Here is a 12804-nt window from a genome sequence, read left to right as displayed (position 1 = left end):
TTTTTTTTTTCTGCTTTACCCCCGTTTTTTGCTTTTAACTTGTATTTAAAAAAAAAAAAAGTTTTTTTTTTTTTTTTTGTGGGGGGGGGGGGGGGGGAGGCTGGCCAGTGGGGATCTAAACCCATGACCTTGGTGTTATAAGGCTGTACTCTAACCAACTGAACTAACTGGCCAGTCAGGGATCTCTTATTTAAGAAAGAACTGTTTAAAACCCCCGGCACAGGCAACCAGCAAATGTCTGCTGAATGACTATGATAAAAATACTTAGTAAGAAAAAAATCAAATTGCCCAAATAACAGAAAAATAATTCCTGCTGTGTAAAGAGCAGAGGAAGACACATGCATCACAAGGGCCATAAACTGAACATAAGCATCTATGTTAACACCCTGCTACCAAACTGCAGATCACTCTGGAAGGTGAAAAAAATCATTAGCAATCCAATCCTTTTATAATCTTTAAGTACAGACAACAATTACTCAAAATATTTGTCTTATTTGTCAAGGTTAAAGAAGGATACAGAGAAGACTGAGAGAGCTTCTGTAAAAATGGTATCACAGACATCCAGTGCGGCCAATTACAATCACCTAGATAGTAGTCAGTAAATCAGAGCAGAAAATTACAATGGTGCACAGGGTATGGACCTGTAGCTAAATCATAAGTAAGCAAATGGCAGAAGTTTCAATGAATATTTCTTGAATTTAACTGAATGTATTCTAGAAAAAAGAACAGTCCTGTTAGTTTAGACTTCACGTTGTAGGCAATGGGAAAGCACTGTGCTTTCATGCAGCCAAATGGCATGCTCATTTCTGTAAAATGGGTATATCTGGAGCAGAGAATAAGCAGGATAAGAAGGCAAGAGAGCAGGAATACTGGACGGCAACAGTCTAGGCAAGAAGCGATGCAGCATCCAGCATGGAAAGTGTTGTAAGAATGGAGAAAAGGGAGAAATTCAGGAGACATTTTAAGTCTTTGTCAAATTCACAGAGCTTGGTCAGAAGACAAACCTTGAATACGTAGGAATCTAGACACGCATGGTGTTACCAAAAACTGTTAAATAAAAATTATAGGAGGCCATTGTTTTGAACTAAGTTCCTGTACTAGGCCCCAAAAGAACAGATTAAAAATCAAAAAGGAGTCACCCCTGCTAAATTCCCTGTCGCTACCTTACAAGGAAACCAACTTTGAAATCATCAATCCATTTTTGTTCTTTGTTTCTGTTTTCTTCAGACTTTTCTATCTATCAAACCAACCTCATCTGCTTGGCTCACTGGAACACTTATTCTCTTTTCAGAAATGAAGTGTTGCCCAATTCCAGAATCTCAATAAAGCCAACTGAGATCCTGTTGTAAGTTTGTCCTTTGACAAAACCAAAACTAAAACACAGCAGGAAGAATCGTTTAGGAAAGGGATAGGATAACCTCAATTTAGTCAGTGAGACTCTGCTATTCATATATAAAACGCCCTTAGTATCTTCCGCTCCCACATGCGCCACCATCAATTTATTCTTGTCCTAAATGTGCTTCTCCATTTCCACTGCTGCCTCCCTCAGGTGAGGTACCACCACTTCTCACTTGGACTTTTCCAGGAACTGCCATCTTCTTCTCAGCTCCTCACACCACTCTGCGATCTGTTTGCCATACCATAGATGGAACACTCTTGTCAAACACAAATGTCTTCACTCATTTAAAAAAAAAAAGGGGGAGGGGGATTCATTTAAAAATATTTATTGAGCCATCTACAAAGTGCTAGATACTGTTTCAGACACAAGGGACAAGATAGTGAAGAAAAATGAAAAGAAATCACTACCCTCAAGAAGTTTACATGCATTTAATAATCATCAGATCAAGTTACTCCCATTTAAAGTGTTTAGATGGTTTACTGTCACTCATAGGATAAAATCCAAAACGCTTTAAACGACATACATCCTAGTCAGATATGATCTCTGCTTACCTCTCATTTTCGAAATATATCAGACCTCACTGATTTAATCATGCAAATTTCATCTCACCTCAGGGTCTTTCACTCTGCCTGGAAACCCATCTCAGCTCAAATTTGCTTACTCCAGAAAGGCGTCCTTGATTTCTCCCCAACCCTCTCAGTTATAAGCTCCATTGTACAATCTAATCTGTCCTTACAGGGCTTACCACAACTGTTCTAAATAATTGTACAATAACTATACAGTTGTGTAATAAATGTTTGTCTAAAGCCTCCTGCCAGACAGTAAAATGCTCCATAAAGGCAGGGAGCTTAACATTTCATATCATGCCACATGTCATATCATACCAACTCAGCCCAGAATTTACCACACTGCCAAGTACCTAGTATGAATACATAGTGAATAAATAAGAGATTCTCTATTTAAGAATGCAGATTTGAAGGTACAGGGAGAGCAAAGCAATTGCACTCCTTAGAAGCGATTTCAAAGTTTCTTTAGTGATAGAAATATTAACCGGTGATAATAATGAAATCATGCTCTAACACTAATACTTCATTCCCACTGGAATAGGGCCTCCATCGACACTGTTCCACCCAAACCACTCCAACAAAAACACAAACTCCTTTGTGGTTAATCCAAAAGATATCTCTCAGTCTTTATCTCACCTGATCTCTCAATGCCCTTTGATCTGTTTAGCCATTTCTTCTTTTCTCCAGTGTCATCATTCTTCTAGTTAGTGCTATGAGTTTCAGTGAATTCTCTTGGACCCTGGCCCTTCCTTACCTTCTGAACTGGCTTCATTCCTCTGGCCTCTGACACAGACCTTCACATCTCATGCAACACATTCTGCCAGGAGTCTCCATCTCTGAGACTCTCTCCTGAGGGCCAGACCAAATGATCTCATTACTTGCTTAACAACTCAATCTGGATGTCCCATTGACAGCTGTATTTAGAACCAACCCTAACATCTTCCTTTTGGAAATCTCTGCCACTCCTGTATTTCAGTCTCTGGGCAGAGGTCATTTTTCACCTAGCTGACCAAGCCCCAAACACTACAATCATCTTAAGACTTCTTCCTCTCCACCATTCTTCTTCTGGGTCCAATCCAACCCAATATTCTATTAATTCCACTTCTAACTACCTTTAAGATCTATTCCCCGTTTGCCTCTGACCTGGCCTTCAGAACCTATAGAGCCCTCTGAACTTGCAATCCCTCTCTGCTCAAAACACCTCCTCATTACTTCCAGAGCAATATTTCTAAAATGTGAATCTGACAAAATCTACTTATACTCCTTCTACAACTATAAAAGTTGGTCAGGATAGGGCTGGCTGATTAGTTGATTGGTTAGAGGGCGGTGTTATGACACTAAAATCAAGGGTTCGGATCCCAACACCAGCCAGCCACAGAAAAAAAGAGAAAAGAAAAGTAGATCACGATGAAAAGATAAGGACTCTCATCCTTTAACTCTGTATCTCCAGGGTCTAAACATAAGGATCTTGCAAACAGAAGGTCCTGAGTTAAATAATTTGTTGGACTAAACCATCTAAAAAAAGTTAATATTGTTAGGATGTCCACTCTACACCTATTCTGTATGTAATCATTAGAGTTAATGCAATCCCAAACAATATACCAATTAAAAGAAAAGAAAAAAGTTGAAAAGAAAAAGAGTTAAAGGAAAAAGTTAAAAGTTAATTTTTAAAATATTTGTAAAATTCTGGAAAAAAATTTAATTGGTGTTTAATTAGACTTTGGTGTTGTAACACTGCCCTCTAACCAACCAGCTAGCCAGCCAGCCCTATCCTGACCAACATTTATAATTGTAGAAGGATTATAAGTAGATTTTGTCAAATTCACAGAAAATTCACTGGGACACCTGATACAAACTACAAACCAGAAAAATCTGTCAGATTACTACTGTCTGCTCTCACTCCAAGTGAAGATACTTCAAGCCTGACATCTAAGTCTTGACTGACTGCCCTCTGGACTCAAAAACTGAGTTTATAGTTTGTTCCAATCATTAAGTCTTGTTTTCTTTTGTTTCCATAGAAATGCTTCTTACTAAATATCTGATTGCTCATGCCTTTAGGGGGAAAAAAGTATATTTGAAATAAAAAATAAAAATAGCCAGGAAAATAATGAAAATGAAGTATAACAATATTTAGCTGAGCCTTTATTAAAATGCATTAAACTATAATAATTTGAAAAATGTGCCACTAGTACAGAAACAAACAGCCTATAAATATAGCAAAATACAAATTAAAAATAAGCAGAAAATGTAAAGGTCAGAAATAGATACACATTCATCTAAGAATTTAGTATATGATAAAGACACCTTTTCAAATTAGCAAGAAAAAGATAAAGCAACTCAATAAACTTTCCTGGGAACTACTAGACAATAACTTGAAAAAAAATAAAGAAAACCTCTATCTCATACTATATATTCAAATTCATTCATTTCCATCTGAATAAAAACTAATATAAAAATGAAAAAACACTAAATATATAAGTACAGTTATTTTATCTTAGAATAAGGAGATTCTAACCATGATAAAAAAGGCAGAACCAATAATGGCACTTATTAAGTGCAACAAATGTACCATAAACAAAGTAAAAGGCCAGCAACAAATCAGGAAAGCATGTGATATGCAACAACATTCAGTGGTTTGATATCCTTGATATATAAAGAGCTTTATCAAATCAATAATTAAAAATTGAACAGTCCAACAGAAAAAAATTGTAAAATAGTAGAGATAGAAAATGCACAAAAGAAATCTAGGTGACCTATAACCCCATGGGGAAAAAAGTTTAATATTTTTTATTAAAACAAGATAATCTTTTTTATCTAACAAAATGATAGATGTTTTAATAATAACATGGTATTAGAATACAAACTGGCACTTTAATACATTTTTGTAAAATGATAATTTTCTTATAGCACAATTAGGCAATATGTATCAATTGCCTTTAAATTATACATGTCTTCTAATATACTAATTCTATGCTTTGGAAATTATTCTAAATAAATAATATCAAGTGTACAAAGATGTTTATAATAAGGAGACTGGAAACAACCTAGCTATCCAACAGAGCATTTGGCAACTGAAATTCTAATACAACCATGCAATGGAATGTAATGGTATGTATAGTTACATGGAAAGATCTTTAAAACCCAGTAAATGGCAGGAAGAAACTTATAAAGCTGCATCTTTATAAGAGCCCGTTTTTTAAAAAAAATAAAATCCTTAAGACAGTTATAGACAGATAGACGTGTATGTGTTTCTGTGTGTAACAAAAGGTCTGCAAGAATATATATATATATAAAGGATCTATATCAGAATACTAAGAGTGGTCATCTCTTAAGCTAGTGGTTCACAATGGAGCAGAGCTTTCAAATATACTGTCAAGCAGTCACATTGTGAAAAACCTTTTTCTCTTTTCTTTTAAATGTTATGCTCAGTTTTAACACTCTGTAAACAATTCTAAGGCCCCTATATTTTTTTCTTAAATCTCTGAAACTGGGATGAGTACCATAAAACTATGGAATGAAAGCACTGTGTCATGCTTAGAAGCAGCAAGGTTTTCCGGGTGAGTGATTCGTAAAATAATTGTGTGCATTAAAAATCAATTTAGGTAAAATTTAGCATACCTAGATTTTTCTAGGAATTTAAGGGAAGAACATATTTTGTTTTATTTGGAACTTTATCAAGGCTTTTCAGCTTTGGATTGAAGGAGTAAAAAATGGGATTCAAGACAACCAAAAGGGAAGGGCAGGTACAACAGGTAGTATTGTCTGCAGGGGTTGCAGCACATGGAAACTCTTGAACATGCAACAATAGAAAAAAGTGCCTTCTTCACCTTGGTATCCCAATCATCTAACAGTGCCTTCCATCAATGTTTATTGAATAAATGAATGATTGCTACTTTAGTAATAAAGAAGTCCATACACAGTAGCAGACTGAAAGGAAAAGACCTAGAGATCATCTGTGGGGGAGAGGGAATCCACAAGCATACTAGAGCATCATGAGAATAAAATCCCCCCAAAATTGATCAAACTCTTTATAAAGTATTCAAGGAGTGTGACATAACAAAATAGAAGCCTCCCCATAAAGCAGGTTCACTAAAAAGTTGAGTCCCCTAGAAAGGTTCCCAAAGACAAGTTTGGAAAGCATATCAATTATATCAACAAATTTCTTACATATAATCATCTTTACACACTAATTGAGAACTGAAGGTATGTATTTAAATACATAGAAGACCAAAGTCCATAAATTCTATACAGTTGTTTCAACTTCACATTTATCATTTCATTTTTTCTTTTTTTTTAAATTAATATGTATATTTTTTACATTCTATGATGTTGTTGCAAAGCGGTTGGGAGGGAGGCGGAGAGGGGAAAGGGGAAGGAAATGGGATGGAGGAAGGAGGAGGGGTGGGATTGAGGACTGTGGCACCCATATTCCCACAGGAGAGACTAGGGGGCTTCCAGTGGTGGCTTGGTCATTGCTGGGCTGGCTGGGTGCAGATGTCAAGGAACTGTGGCAAAAGCCCTCACCAGCTCGGGAACCCAGGGCCCTTTTTGTTGTGGCTCGGTGGTTGTTGCTTGGCTGGCTGTGGGTGTGGAGGAGGTGTGGCCAAGGCCAAGGCTTGGGAGAGCCTGGGGCACTTCCTGTGGCAACAATCATCATTTCCCCTAACGGAGTCTCTGCCTCAGTTAATATTTTGCATAATACAATTTTTCCTGGAGGCCCATGAATGACCTTATTTAAATTAATAAAGTAATTCAGAGAAGGTGTCCTAATTAATTGCTAATAAATATGCCCTAAAGACAGAAGCTCAAATTCCATTTACATATCTGCATATGCATATTCAAATATATCTAAGTAAGTCTATTTTCACTTCCCTTATTTCAAGACATTTTAAAAGCATGCATAGCTTTTAATGTCAGGAAGATCACTGGGGAACCTAGAACCATAAAATTCTGGCTAGCTATAGTTGAATGACACGTTTTTACAATTCACAAACCATCTTAAGTTCCAGGGTTGTGTCTCAAGTAAACACGTAAAGTTCATATTAATAAGTCCTTAATGTAATAGCCTCATCTTTATTTATACTTTAAATGTGGGTAAATGTTATTAAATTACTATGACAGTCTAAATTCTCATCCATTTACTACAAATCATCTATATTTCATATAGCACTATAGATGTCTTCTCTGAGTTTATGAAGAATTATAATGGGGGGAAAAAAATCAAATCAAACCAAACATTGACGAACAACTGAAAAGAGCATTCCATGTGCAAATGAAAAATGTTGCTTGATAGAGAGATCTATAAGGTCATTTTCAAAAACAAAACCATCTTGATATTATTTGTCAGATAAATTCATCATAAAAGTAATAAATGTCTAAATACAAAGGAAGCTGTTATCAATCACAGGTTCACCATGTTGTTATTAACTTGTTACCAACAATAACTCAAATTAAATTATATCCAAAATCATCCCTATGATAATATCACTACCACTTCCTTAAAAGGCAAAGGGATAGAAATTTTGGAGTATGATCAATATACCACAGCTGTCCACCGTGATAGCAAATGTCAACATTCCTTAAGTGTCCTCAAGAAAAAATGCTGGAAACCTCTGTTTTGAGGGATCAAAACAGTGCCTTTCCCTTCTCAAAAGTAATGACCAGGTTGCCTCAGGAAGGTTTCTGAAGCCTAATAAACCATTTCACTTACCTTCATCTCCTTTCTCTGAAGAACACTAACTTGCTTGTACAAGCTTGGGCTAGCTGGAAAACACTAGATTTTACCCTGGTGGATGATGATTTAAGTCACCTTATGTGGGCTGACTGTAGACAAAATTATGAGGTCAGCACAGTTTACCTTCAGTGTTTCCCTGTTCTCCTCTGTTTATCTTCCTTTCACTACCTCCCTCTACTTATCTCACCTCCAAGAAATCTGGAACTCATTTACTGTCCATTTACTATTACTCATTTAATATCTTTATTTAAGATAAAGATAATAAATTGTGGCATCCACCTAGGCCCAAAGTCCTGAGCTTCATATCTGTCCCCAATGTCTGCTTATGGGACTAAAGGTCCAAAAATAATTTAAACTAATTCATACAATGGTGGTGACTAAGAATAGTGGCTTCACACACACACACACACACACACACACACACTTTTCTTCATGAAGTAAAAAACTGGTGCTTTTCAACTGGGTAGGAAGAAGGGGCTAGTGAATCAGAATCACCTGAGGGATTCTGAAATGAACTTTCTCAATGATGCACGAATATGTCACCACTGTCCCACTGATGACCACTGCCTTGAGAAGCCACTAATACCGAAAGTGAGTAGTGGGAAGGGCAGAGAGAAGCATGATACTGCTGAGTTAAGGAACACCCTTTGCCTTGCCCCTTTCTTCAGCTCCACCATGAATACCTGGGGGTTGTTCAGTAACAGCTGCACTTTCAGGTAATCCCCTTTTTAAAAACATACAAACACACAAGGTCTTTCTCTGCTTTAACTTAAAGGATAATCTGCTATAGGTCTTATATAGGGCTTTCAGGAACCAAGGAAGGACCAGTGGAAAATATAAAATAGTATCACAAACAGTCCAGGCAGTAACCTACTCATATGTATAATCCAAAGCTTATGGAATATCTATTTATGAATATGATAAACACTAGAAAAAATTACTACAGGTATTTCTCTTCTCTCTACAAATGGTCAGCTCATTTTCACCCTTATGTTTCAACATCAATGTCTTCTCCTCAGGGAATCCAACCTCTTCTGGCCACCCTATCACAAGCAGGATTTTCACCCCTATGTTTCCTTCACAAAACTTACAAAACTCAAAATTCTTTTATACCATTTTACGTGGAGTGTAGTCTCCCTCCCACCCCAGAGCACAGTTGTACCCCAGTCCAAGCTTGGTGTCTGGCACAGAAGTACTCAAAAGTATCTGTCCAAAGAAATTAGAAAGGTAGGATTCCAATTCAACATAACAACAGAGCATGAACGGGTTGTAAACCCAGTAAGAAAAGAAACAGGGAGGTGTCATAAACCATAAACACAAAGAAAAGGCTAATAGCCCTGAGGTCATGTTTAGATGTATGCTGGGGTAAAGCAAAGAGGAAAGGCCTAACAGGCCTGAGAAAATGAGGCAGGAAGGCTTTTGAGATTAAGTGAGCTGAGCCTGAGCACTTCGGCTTGGTACAGTCCCAGACAAGGCAAGGCAAGAAAGTCACGGAATAAAATATATTTAAGATGGCACCTGACTTGCCTCAATTCTCCAGCCAAATTCTGATATGCACGCCCTGCTTCAGAGCACAAAGGGAGGCCATCAGGCATAAATCCCTGTGAACCCATGCCTCCAGGCTCAAAAGAGGCACCCTTCTTCCTCCAGAGGCTTCCCTCTACCAGTCCTTCACCTCTCCCTTATCTTCACCTTGTCTGACCCTACTGCTACTTCCCAAATCCTAGGCATGCTGGAGTCTCTCTCAGCAAGAAAACAAAACCTTATTGTGGAAGGCACATCCTCATCCTTCCACTGCTGGCTTCTAAAGGTTAGACCTCAGTGGCCCCACCCACTCTGCCACCCACCACAAACAAGTTCCAACAAAGAAACAGAGGTTACCTGTGACCACTTTCCCTGCAGATGGCCAAATCCAAAGGCAATCCTGACCCCTCCCAACTACCAGCCCCTCTGCACTATTTCACACTGTAGACCACTTCCTCTGTGAAACTGTTTGTCCCTTGTTTTAACAACACCTGACTCTCTCAAAACCTCCATGACAGTTCCTTCTCCTCTCTTCATCTCTTCTGCTGTCCTGGTAATTCCCCAGTGTTCTTTTCAAGGTTTTCTTCTTTTTTACTTACTATTCATTTTCCTCCTGAGTGAGACACTCCAAAAGTTACAGCTATCACCAGTGACTCAGAATCCAGATTTTCAGTAACACACATCTCTATTCAACAAATGAATGATCTAGCTCCTTACTGAATATCTCCAGTTGTACACCAGATAAACCTGAAAGTTAATGATTTAAACTGATCTCACTGTCTTCTCTCAACATATTATTCCCCATTATGGTTGATGGCAACCAGGTGCCCAAATCAGAATGCAGTCACACCAAACACCACTGCCCCCCTCCCCCCTCCCCCCCAACTGACTCCACATCAACTGATCACTAGAGCCCCTTGCTCTGGTTCAATTTGCCTTCTAGAGACTGCACCTACCCTCTCCCTTTCTCATGAACACTGCAGCACTTCAGACCCTCATCCTATCTCACCTGGTATCTGCAAATCTCATCTTAGATTTACCGACACATCCACTCCCAGAATGACATTAACATACATACCTGGCCATAGGACTTCTCTACTTAAAGGCATCCAGTGGCTTAACTGTCCACAACTCCTACCTACTAGATACCAGCTTCTATTACTTTCTCATGTTGTATGCTCCAGCCATCCAGTTCATACCTTAGTTTTCCCAGTTCATGTTTTTCCCTGTATTTTAAATGTCCCCTGGCTATAATAAGCTTGTGATCCTTCAAGACACATCTCAAGTGCCACCTCTTCCATGAGGCTTTCCCTAATTACCCCTAGCACACATTCAAATTGAAGCATTGATCACCCCTTCCTTGGGACCTATTTTGCATATATATCTATTAGCGAACTTAGCATCATCTATTAGTTATTGTATTTGCAGGTATGATCATGTGTGTATACTATACATACAGACACACGGACACACATTTCTTAAAAGGCTAAGTCTACGTCCTATGGATTATTCCATCTCCAGCATCTCGTGCAGTGCTTAGTACATAGGTAGTTCTGAATAAATATTTGCTGGCAAACTGCTGTAAGTCAAAGAACTTACGTATTGAGGGCAACAGAGCAAAGAAGATATCAATTTAGAAAAAAAAAAAAGGAAAGAAAAAACAAATAAGGCAAGAAAGAAAATAGCACTGCTACACTAGAACCTGTCCTAAACCAACTGGGAGTTAGATCTGGCTTTACTGCACTCCCAAAGTCCTCTGTTCCTTCCCCTGTCATACACAACACACGTCTTATTGTAACTATCTTTGTGTATGCCTTCTCTACCACAGTGAAATACCACTACTACCAGTAATATTTCTAAATATCTTAGAAGCAACTAATATTTACTGATCATTTGCCAAGTGCCAGGTACCATGTTAAGTGTTTTACATGTGTTAATTCATTTACTCTTCACAATAAGCCAATGCAAAAAATGTTATTAGTATTACCATTTTACTGGTGAAAAAAAATGAGCCTTAAATAATAATTAAATAACTTGACCATTATCCCACAACTAGTGAACAGGATTCAAAACAAGGAGTATGATTTCAGGGTCCAAGCTCCTGATTTAACTACTATAATATGACTAACACCTCCTGCCAATGACCCACCACCAAACACATGAATAAAGGCCACAGGAGTTCTAAGAAGACATGGGCCTTGTTTGGCTTATTTGCTACATGGCTCATAGTAGATACTCAGTAAGTATTTGCTGGCTGACTGGCTGAATAAAATCTGTTTAAAACTTTGGGCTCAATGTTTTTATTTTTTAATCTGTAAAATCTAGGGGTGATTCTTTAAGATCTCTTTCAACTGCAAAAATTATGTGAAGGTAAAAAGTGCCTGCCACCTATGATGTCATGATGACACTTCAGAGAGAGTACAGACAGGAAGGGAAGAGTGTGGGTCTGAGATCAGCAGATCATTGGAATCCTGGACCCGCCTCCTAACCTGGGCAAATCACTGGATCTCTTTGCAACTGCATCTCTTACTTTAAAATATGAGAGATCCTAGCAACTGTCTCTGTAGGTGATTTTGTGGATTAAATGAGAAAACATGAATAAGAACATCTACACAATGCCTGAAACACACTCAAACACTAATAAATGGCAGCTATCACTGCAACCTAGGAATCTGAACATAATTGATATATTTACCCACAAAAGTGAAGATAAGCATCCACTGATTAAACACAGCATTCTCATAAAAAGACTAATGTCCTATTTCATTATTTTATTGTCTTGGGCCATTAGGATTCAAGCATTTGAGTTACAAAGAAAAGACTTAGGGAACAACTATTTTTATTCAAAATTGTGGGTTCTGTCTTATTCCTTTCTCCTTGTGTCCCTATTTGAACATATCCAGACAATTCACTCATATCTCAATCCCTCCAATTCTCATTTCTCACAAGAAAAATTTTTTATTAGTTTTTAAAAATGATGGGTGAGTATGGAGGAGGTGCTCTAAGGCAGAGTCTTAATCTATAAATATTTACCTTTTTGCTAGCCTATCTGATTATAAAACATCCTGCCCCCTCCCCCCCCCAAAAAAATCATTTCCCTAAAAAGTTAATTTTATTCAATTTAAACATTATTTTAAGAAAATTGGCATCCATTTTCTAAGATCAGCTGAGATATCCTCAAATGTCCCCAAACTAAGTTTGTAAAATCCCTTCCCCAAAATAAAAAAAACTAGCTCCTTTTTCCTCTGAGCCCTATGTATTACCAACCAAGAAAAATCTACTAAAAGAAGAAAAAAAAACTTATGAGTTCCCTCAGGCTTTCACAAAACTATAAGAAACTTTATAAGAAGTCTCTATAATTTGGCTAGTCAATTAGCTTAGTTGATTAGAGCGTGGTTCTGATAACAGCAAGGGTGCAGGGTTCAACCCTGTACTGGCCAGCTGCCGAAAAAATAAATATCTATAATTCATTATCTTATAAAATTTAATAAGCATACATAGATAAAAATCTCAAAATAATAAAAATAGCACAATTATTTTATATTTTTTATACTAACAAGCATAGAGTGTTACATTAAAAA

The 12804-nt window shown here is 37.5% G+C and overlaps 1 protein-coding gene across 1 annotated transcript in view; it reads right to left on the bottom strand.

The window, feature by feature from the left end:
* Positions 1 to 12804, bottom strand: part of RUNX1T1 (runt-related transcription factor 1; translocated to, 1 (cyclin D-related)) — a 141247-nt gene that overhangs the window by 74855 nt on the left and 53588 nt on the right. The gene's annotated exons all lie outside the window — the stretch shown is intronic.

The sequence above is a fragment of the Galeopterus variegatus genome, unplaced genomic scaffold (genome assembly GCF_000696425.1).
Source record: "Galeopterus variegatus unplaced genomic scaffold, G_variegatus-3.0.2 Scaffold1585, whole genome shotgun sequence".
NCBI lineage: Eukaryota > Metazoa > Chordata > Mammalia > Dermoptera > Cynocephalidae > Galeopterus > Galeopterus variegatus.
This window is presented reverse-complemented; position numbering and strand designations above follow the sequence as displayed.